This window comes from Thermobia domestica, unplaced genomic scaffold (assembly GCF_964235325.1).
Source record: "Thermobia domestica unplaced genomic scaffold, izTheDome1.hap1.1 HAP1_SCAFFOLD_1036, whole genome shotgun sequence".
NCBI classification, from domain to species: domain Eukaryota; kingdom Metazoa; phylum Arthropoda; class Insecta; order Zygentoma; family Lepismatidae; genus Thermobia; species Thermobia domestica.
In genome coordinates this window covers 55,281-64,569 of record NW_027656746.1, presented here as the reverse complement: position 1 = coordinate 64,569, position 9,289 = coordinate 55,281, and the positions used below count along the sequence as shown (strand labels likewise).

Below are 9,289 nucleotides of genomic sequence, written 5' to 3'. Positions count from 1 at the left end.
CCCAAAAAGGTGGATTCAGCACTGATAATCAGTCATTTTCGATCACTTAAATATCTCTCCCTCCCCTCCCCTAAGTTTGCAGGGTTGAATTTGAATTTAAACGGGATCGAAAATCTAAGCGGGATCGTTAATCTAAGCGACGCAGAAAACTATAAATTCGACACTGATACTGGCAATTTTCAATCACTTTTATATATCTCTTTCTCTCCATCCCCCAAGTGTAGGGGCTGATTTTGGATTTAAACTGGATCGGAAATATCACTGTTCATCTGACGATTGTTATTATATATAGCTTCCCTTTCCCCTCCTCCGTTCTGCAGCACACGGTATCAGAATTGTCACTGTTAATCTCAACTACCTCTAAAACCATGGATTCGACACTAATATTAGTCATTTTCGATCATTTTTAATGTTTATCGCCTTCCCTACGTTGTACCCTTCCCCTCCCCAACTATTAGGGCTGAACTTGGATTGAAACAGTATCAGAAATGTCACTGTTTCTCCCATTGACCCCGAAAACTATGGATTCAACACTAACGTCGGTCATTTTTGATCATTTTTAAATTTCTCTCCCCCTCCCCTACGTTGCATCGTCAAAGTGAATAGTCTACAGTAATCCCTGTTCATAAACTCATATATGTTTAAAATTTGATTGACATCGGTCGGGTGGTTCAAGAGTGATGAAGTCACAAAGGCAGTCATTTTAATTTTTTTTACATATATCTCCCCCCCCCCTATGTTGGCTCGTCAAAGTCAAACGATAAAAACTTTGTGGTGGACAAACACCGTGTGCGTGGGTTTTATCGGGGTTCTCCCGTTTCCTCCCACTTTCTTCATTCCACCATTTCATTCATTTCTCATAATCACCGTCTCCTTTAGCCTAACCGGCATAACCGTGGGACGTAAAACTCAAAGATTTCATTTTTTTTCAAACGATAAAAAACACCCAAGGCCCGGCCCTCATATATGTTGAAAATTTGATCGAAATTGGTTGGGTGGTTCAAAAGTTATTAGTTTTTATTTATACGTCCCCCCCACTAGGATCTACCGTTAAAGTGAAATTACAAAAATGTTTCCAGATCCGAACTTCATGTATCTTGAAAATTTGATTGTGATCGGTCGGATAGTTCAAGAGCTATTAAGTTACGAAAACAGTCACTTTCAGTCTTATATAAATTGATTCTTATATATCTCCCCGTCCTTCTCCTCCCCTAAGTTGCTCCGTCAAATGTAAATCATAAAAACTATCCCAGGCCTAAACCTCATCTATGTTGAAAATTTGATCAAGATCGGTCGAGTGGTTCAGGAGTTATTAAGTTTTATTACCTCTCAGTTCTACCAACAAAGTGAATACCTAAAACCAGCCCAGCCTGAAACCTCATCCATGTTATAAATTTGATCGGGATCGGTCGGGTGGTTCAGGAGATTTAGTCACAAACATAGTGATTTTCACTTTTATATAATTGTCGTTATATTAATTTAGTGTGATTGAAATGTCCAAATTTTAAGTTAGGATGAAACAATCTTGTAATGCGACCAATGGATGGACCGATGTTAAGCGTGCAAGGTTTAGCTACGAAAAATATTGCAGAAATAGTGCATTTCAATCTGTACTGGTGACTAAACACACCATACGCCGTTGGTGTGCGAAATCTCATGCCGACGACACAAGCTAAAAAAAAATAAGCCCCGCAATCACCGATCCTGTTTGACAGATCTTTGCAATGGGTAAAATGAAAAAGTTGAACTCGTGATTGCCACATGAGTTGTCACCGGCCAATAAGCATCGCCACTTGGATTTGTGCAATTCTCTGAGTGCACGGAATGACCGGGAAGGTTTTCTCTATCGGTCTGTCAGTTCTGATAAAGAATGAATCTACAATTGTAAACGATCAGGACAGCGGATAGATCGTGATCAAAATCTAGGACGATTTTCAAAACTATTATTCACTCGTAGGTGTTATTGCTAGTATGGTGATGGTGATTCATCATGTCTTTCTCCGTCAAGGAGAAACCATTACTGTAGATCCTTAGTGCTGGAATAGCTACATAGCATCACTCAAAGTATGATGCAAGCTCTCCATGATTTGCAGTATGAAACTACTCATCAAAACTATTTTATTATCTCTTCCATATACTGCCGCTTCTTCCTTTATCACTTCTAGCAGAAAATAGGTTTCATGCTGATCGGGCGGTTTTTTTTTTTTTTTTTTTTACATTACAGTTTCTTCCATAGACAAGGTGCGTGTCTTTGACATGGGAGACCTGAGTTCGATTCTCGGCGGGAGCTCATCTGATTAGAATCCCGCGTTAAGATGTAGGTCCGCGTCTCATATAGTCTTGCTGCTGAACTGGAGCTAAACTCAAATCTAATCAAACACAAAAAGCGTTTTCTTTCGTCATGGAATCTAATAGTTTGTGAAGCAATGGTGACAAAAGTATATGGCTGAACCAAAGACTAACTAGGCATTGCACGAGGAGTAGTCATGAAGATTTAATTATCAGCTCGAAAAATCAAACTGCGACCATGAAACTTGATGATGGTGTTACTCCTTCTCTACATATTCACCTTTCAACGCATTTTCTTCAACGGTGGATAACTTGTCGGAGTCATTGGTTGTACAAGTCTTTATTTTGGTTGTTTAGGAAATGTTCCACCCCGAAAATCACCTCGCTGCCGTCTTGGGAATGGCTGCCACTTAATTGTTTCTTCATCCGCAAAGAGAGGAAAAAGTCTGAAGAATACTGGGTAAGGCGAAATTTAATAGTCTAAACAAGCAGCATGTGCGACTGTCTCCTGTACAGAATGAGCTAGGGCGTTGTCGTAAAGCAAATAGACCCCCTTCGACAACTTCCCTCGACACTTTGTCCCGTATCTTCATCAGGAGATTTCGGTAGTATGCTCCTTTGATGGTTTGCCCCTTACGAGTATAATCTGTTAGCACCAGAGCATTGTAGCCTCAGAAAACACTCAGCATCACCTTGCCCGACGATGGTTCAGTCTTCTTCTTTTTCAGTGGTGATGAATCACCATGTTTCCACCCCTTGCTTTTCTCCTTTTTCTCGGGGTCATAGTGGTACACTCAGCACTCGTTCATGGCGAGTAGGAGTTAAAGAAGTCATCTGGATTGGCCAGAGACAGATTCTGCTTCGGTTCGGCGTGATTTTCTTTTATTATTATTATTTATTTGTGTGAGTAGTTGCAGAATCCAGCGGGCACCTTTGTCATGTGTAAAATGTATATACAAAATGTTGAAAACTGATTTTCACTTTTTCCAGTATCGCCTCGAGATGGCCTGCTACTTGTTATTCAGACTTGTCTGACGACAACCACTACGTCATATGATGATGCATTATTGCCATACACTTCCACCAGCTCAGCATGGATTGTTGCAGCGTTCTTTCCCTTCAAATGCTAAATAAATCTATATATATAAAAGAGAACGTACAAATCCTTTGTTCCCTCATCACGCTAATACGGCTGAACCAATTTCTTTCATTTTTGGGGGGTTATTAGGATTTGGACCCTAGATGGTTTTTATCATATCACTTTAATTTTTAATTACCAGTGTCTTGAGATAATTGACCATTCAAGTGTCCATAACGTACAAATCCTTTGTTAGTTCATCATAGGTAAAAATAAACGTATTTATATGCAACCCGCATGACCGTGTCACTCGGCGGGTTAACATAAATGACAGGCGATATAATGTTAACATTAGTGCAATCTACTATGGTTTTTATCATATCACTTGAAAGCGAAAAAGTAAAAATTATCTAAGTAACAAAGTTTATTGCGTTCCGGGGTGACCGCAGCGAAGCGGGGCGGGTTAACATAAATGACAGGCGATATAATGTTAACATTTACTGCAATCTTCTATGGTTTTTATCATATCACTTGAAAGCGAAAAAGTAAAAATTATCTAAGTAACAAAGTTTATTGCGTTCCGGGGTGACCGCAGCGAAGCGGGGTGAACGCTGCTAGTAAATAAATAAATAAAAAATAAAACGAGTATCCGCATGATACTCCATTTTATCAATGGACTACCATTTTGTTTTACGTCTCTCACCACGTGCGACTGTGCTGTGGCGCTGAGATTCTAATGTGTACTAAGACTACATACATGTACCCAGGCCCGCAACCAGCCACAGAGGTTTGGGGAAGGGATGCATGAAAATGTTAGTGGGGCCAAGTCATTAAAATTCTCTTTCAAATAGCTAAATTGTGTTTTTTGTATTAATAATAGCATTTTGTGTTAAGGTCCGGATGGGCCACAAAAAGTTTAGGGGATGGCCAGGCCCCCTAGCCCTCCTCTGGTTGCGAGCTTGCATGTACCTGCAAAGAAACAAAAAGAAATAGTTTAGTAACTATTTTTTCGAGGTGATAATTAAAACTTCTTGACTATACCTCGTAGTCTTCATTTTCCTGGCCTTTGAAACTGACACACATCAGCGGGAGATTTCAATCGCATCAATTCAACAGTAAATGAACACATGTTAGCTTCATACGATGTTTGAAATATTAAACTTGGGATACTTAGTTATTTTAATCATTCATGTTAAGGCTAAAATATGTAAATAACAACCTGCAACCATGATTAACGAAAACACTTTTTAAAATATTTCTTTCGTATTGTGTAAAAATATTCTGATAATTGAGAAACTTGATGAATAGCTAATTTGAAAATACTTTAACATCAATCTTTTGCAGAAACTAAGGAGCAGTATTACCTTTTACAATGATTTTTTTTTTCCTTTCACGTCCAATGGTTACGCTGATCAATGTACATGAATGATTTTAAAAGAATTGGTGGAAGGAAAATGTTGGAGAACAGGGGCGTCATTTAGAGGGGGCAGGGAGGGGCATTTGCCCCCCCCCCTGAGTTTGAGATGTATATAGATTTTATCAACAGAATAATAGTAAATCAGTGAAAAACGCGAAATTTTACTTATATCAAGGGGTCTTGCCTCCCCAAGCAAAATCTGAAATGACGCTCCTGTTGGAGAACCCCAAGAAAACCCACTGATACAATGTTGTCTACCACAAAAGTACATGGTTTAGGATTGAACCTGAGATCCATCGAGCACTCTACCGCTCAGCTACCGTACCCTCTATTTCTTTAATAACTTGCATGCCAGTTGAAGACAGTGATGATCAGGTTCTCCAATATTTGTATAATTTACAGATGAAATGTACTATTATATCAGGTTGGTTGGCAGGATTTGAGTTGAACACCCTTTTCAGTATCAAGGCTACATGAGACATGGGCCTACAGCTTAACGGAGGATCCGAACCACTTGAGCTCCAGCCGAGAATCGAAACCGATCTCCCGTACCAAAGGCACATACGCTAATCATATTGGCACTAGAGAGCTCTATATTATACCAGAGTATGTAATTTATGCAAAAGATACCTATTAATTTAAGTATAGTTAAGAACGGAATGTACGAAGGAATCCTTCGTTAGTAAAAGATTTTGCAGTATCAAAAATTAAGGTGTTCCTTCACTCTGTTCGAATGTGTTATCTTCAGGTTTTCAAAGTGGGAACCAGTACTCTAAAACTACTTGAAATTTAATAACTGTATCACTATCTGACACTATAGTGAGAAACAAAATGTGAGAATTTATGCTCGTTAAATAAAGTACACGAACAGTCTGTATACAGGATGGTAAACTATTTGAGCAAACATCGTGAGCTGATTCCCGACACCGAAATCAGCAAAAAAAAAAAAAAAAAAAAAAAAAAAAAAGTCCTCTGAAAGTTTGGTCAGTGAGGGATAGTTTCGGCAATATAAGGTGCCGAAAGCGTGGGAAAATGAACTTTCAGAGGCCTGTAATTAAAAAACAACGCAACACAGGGAGTGCGGTTTAAGACATGACACTCGAAGTCACCTGCTCGATTGAAAAATGTATGTTTCAAATCTCCGCAAGATGTGTGCGAAGGATTCTCCGAAGGAACGTAGGGATTTCCTATATATAACCTGGCAAGTAATCTCTACGTGCACTGATCTGAGTAAAAGTAGATAACGTCTTTTAGGTGATTTAGATTGAATTTTCACCATAAAACACTGTTATTTATAGCTATAATGTTTATGTCCTACTAAAATATACCTGCACCAACGAATGCAACGTCGCTTATAAAATGCGATTGTTGAAGGCACTAGAAATTGATTTGTTGGAAGAGTCAAAGTATATGTAATGATCCCGGGGTTCACTCGAGCAAACGGCTCTACCAAAAACAAAATTTATAGTTAAAATACGGTGTGAAACATTTTTCGTAAAAGAAGTAGAGGGAGAATATAAGTAATTTCTGTCATTAGATATTATATTAAAATACATTTTGAATAAGAGTGAACGTATTCCAATTGTAACTATTTACTGAAGCGGAAGGCGCAAGAATACAGGAATGCGAAAAAGCTGGAAATAAACGGCGGGAATGTTCTGTTCGTGTTAGCAATGGGCATTTGCGATGGATATAATGCAAACACACGATTTTATTACAAAGAATTATGTGATAAAGAGCGTCATATTATAAAGTTTTTGCAGCGTCATGGTATGTTGAAACGTAAAATCAACTATGCGAAGTGTGGAAAAGAAATAAAAATTCAAAACAGACGAATTTCTCCTCGTGAAGTCGAAAATTATTGCGGATATTTTATGTATTTTTCCACTATCCTTATTTATGCGTATGCCCCATGTCGCTGACGCGCCTCCTGCCCTAACTCGGTTAGATAGCATTAGTGCTTTTAGTGGCCACCCAGCACAAGTTGCATTAGCTCCTCATTTAGTGCATGCTCTGTAAGAAATCGGAAAATGCAATAAATGTGTAAAAACTTGGTAGAGCCGTCTGCTCGAGTAATGCCTAATTCTGTATTTGTAAACCTACTTCAATCATCACCACTTGAAATAGAAAATCACAATTATATTACAGGCCTAGTGTTAACACACTATTTAAACTAAAACTGCTAATCATCGAATTGCAAAAAAAAAAAAAAAAAAAATAGGAACTAGCTAATTGAATAGCAAAAGTAATCACTATGAAATGAACGCAAAATATCGCATTTGCGTTGTTTTATAATGAACGTTAAATAGCGTTAATATTTAGTAAAGCCAGGGAGTGAATTGAGTAATATCGTATGACCATCGCTATTCTCAAAAAGTAAAAGTCAGATTCAATCAATTAACAGTTCTCTAGAAGTGAGTATGTGACCTAAATGATTTCCTTGTACTGAAATTTTAAGTTAATTACTGTCAATAAATCACTATAGTGGCCTAAACTAATTCACAAAATATGTTGTTTATTTAAATCAGCAAAACATAAGTTGGAAGACTATTCAATTTTTACCGTCTTGTTAATACTGATTAACTGGAGCAGTTCTATATAATAAGTACCCATAGTTCCTAGGTCGATTCCTTCATTTGTACTCTACGTCATGATGAAACTCCAAATTTGTTAAGGATAGCATCTATTACTTATAGGTTTATAATCACAACTGATTTTACACAAAATAAGCACTTCTTTACCCCAGTATTTCTACTTCATTACAGGACCACGCAAGTTTTCGGCCTTTACTGATACTATTACCATAGAGTACCTAATGAATGAATATTTTTTTTTATTATTCTGTGCTATTGCTGCAAATTCTTAACGACTAAATTTTAATGACTCACCTACTTTACTAGTAGTATATATAAAGAGTATGATAGTGACACCACACGAAGTATTAAAACAAACCAGTAGGTTAGAAGGCATTACATTCAAAAATATCACTAACTGGAATAACATTAACCATACATAAACACCGGAAAAGTGTTAAACTTTCTTTGAAATTTTTCAAACATGTGCTAATTTAATTCAACCGTAACATTTAACATAACACTTTTGAAATAATTCATCAAGGCATCAGCTTACTTCTTTTCTTTGTCAGGTTTATCAGACGAAGTTATTTCTTCTGATGCCTTAGCACCTCGGAAATTAGGGAACTGTTCCCATACACTTGATAGTTCAAATCTCCTGAATTCTTGGGCTAACTCCAGTGGTTCAACAACAACACGTTTCTTTTCATCATCATATCGAACTTCTACGTAGCCTGATAGTGGAAAGTCTTTCCTCTGTGGATGACCTTCAAAGCCATAATCTGTAAGTATTCGTCGAAGATCTGGATGATTTGCGAAGAAGACTCCGTACATGTCCCAGACTTCTCGTTCATACCAATCTGCGGCTTTGTGCACTTCGTAGACTGAATCAATAGGCGTTAATTCGTCCGTGTATGTTTTAACTCGAACACGACAGTTGTACCGTAAGGACAAAAGATTGTAGACCACTTCAAATCTGTACTGACGAAAAGGATAATCTACTGCTGTAACGTCGATTAGACTGGCAAATTGTGCATTGTGGTGATCTTTCAAATATTGAATCACTGGTACAACTCCTTCGGGGGCTATCAGTATCTCTAGCTCATCTCCAGCAGTAAGCTGCGTCTTCTGTACATATTTAGGAAGGCATTCAGCAACGTATTTTCCAAATTCAGTTAAAGTGGAGCGTTGGATTGGGTCGAATTTACGAACAGTAGGCCTTATTTCCTCTTGTGGGGCTTCCGTAGACCTACGCCTGAACTGTTGTGGTGTGATTCGAGGTACAAATTCCTTTATAAATGCTTTAGATTGGAATTGTAAACAAACTCTTCTTAGAAAACGCGCCATCTTTGCTAAATGCAGCGTTGCCAGTCGCAAAGCAAAGCACAGACACAGACTATTATGAACGAATCATGGCGTGAATCAAATGAATTATGATTCTTGCCAGAAATGAATCGATTCTTCCAATGAATCATTTGTACTTTTCACTGAATTGCTTGCCGTGATCGAAATGAATTGAGAATCACAAAGTGCCAGCTTGTGTGAGAGAATTGGTAGGGTTGCTTCCTGCAAATGCGCTTGCAGTTCACGGGGATTGGTAAAAGAAAGAAAACCGTATGCGACCTTTTTCTTGCTGCTTTCGTAGATGCATGCGTTTTTTTCTTCCTGCGTGGTAGGATTGCTTCTGGGAAGAGAGGAAGCCGCGTTGTTGGAAGCAGATTACTTTCAAAATAAACTTTTCTGTTGGTTTCTTCTCGTCGTGAAGTACTGACAGTGTTGCTCAATTAGATGTAATACAATTTCGTAGTTAGTTTCAGCATACTCTTGATGATCACTTATCTATTTTTAAGATACATTGGATAAAGTTATTACCATCACTTTCAACTGCACTAGCCAAAAAGGTCAATTTTAATGTTTCATAATCAGCTCAAA

The 9,289-nt window shown here is 38.0% G+C and overlaps 1 pseudogene; it reads right to left on the bottom strand.

Moving 5' to 3' along the window:
- Nucleotides 1–7,739: 7,739 nt before the first annotated feature.
- Nucleotides 7,740–8,746, bottom strand: LOC145677555 (NADH dehydrogenase [ubiquinone] iron-sulfur protein 3, mitochondrial pseudogene; annotated as a pseudogene).
- Nucleotides 8,747–9,289: the final 543 nt, after the last annotated feature.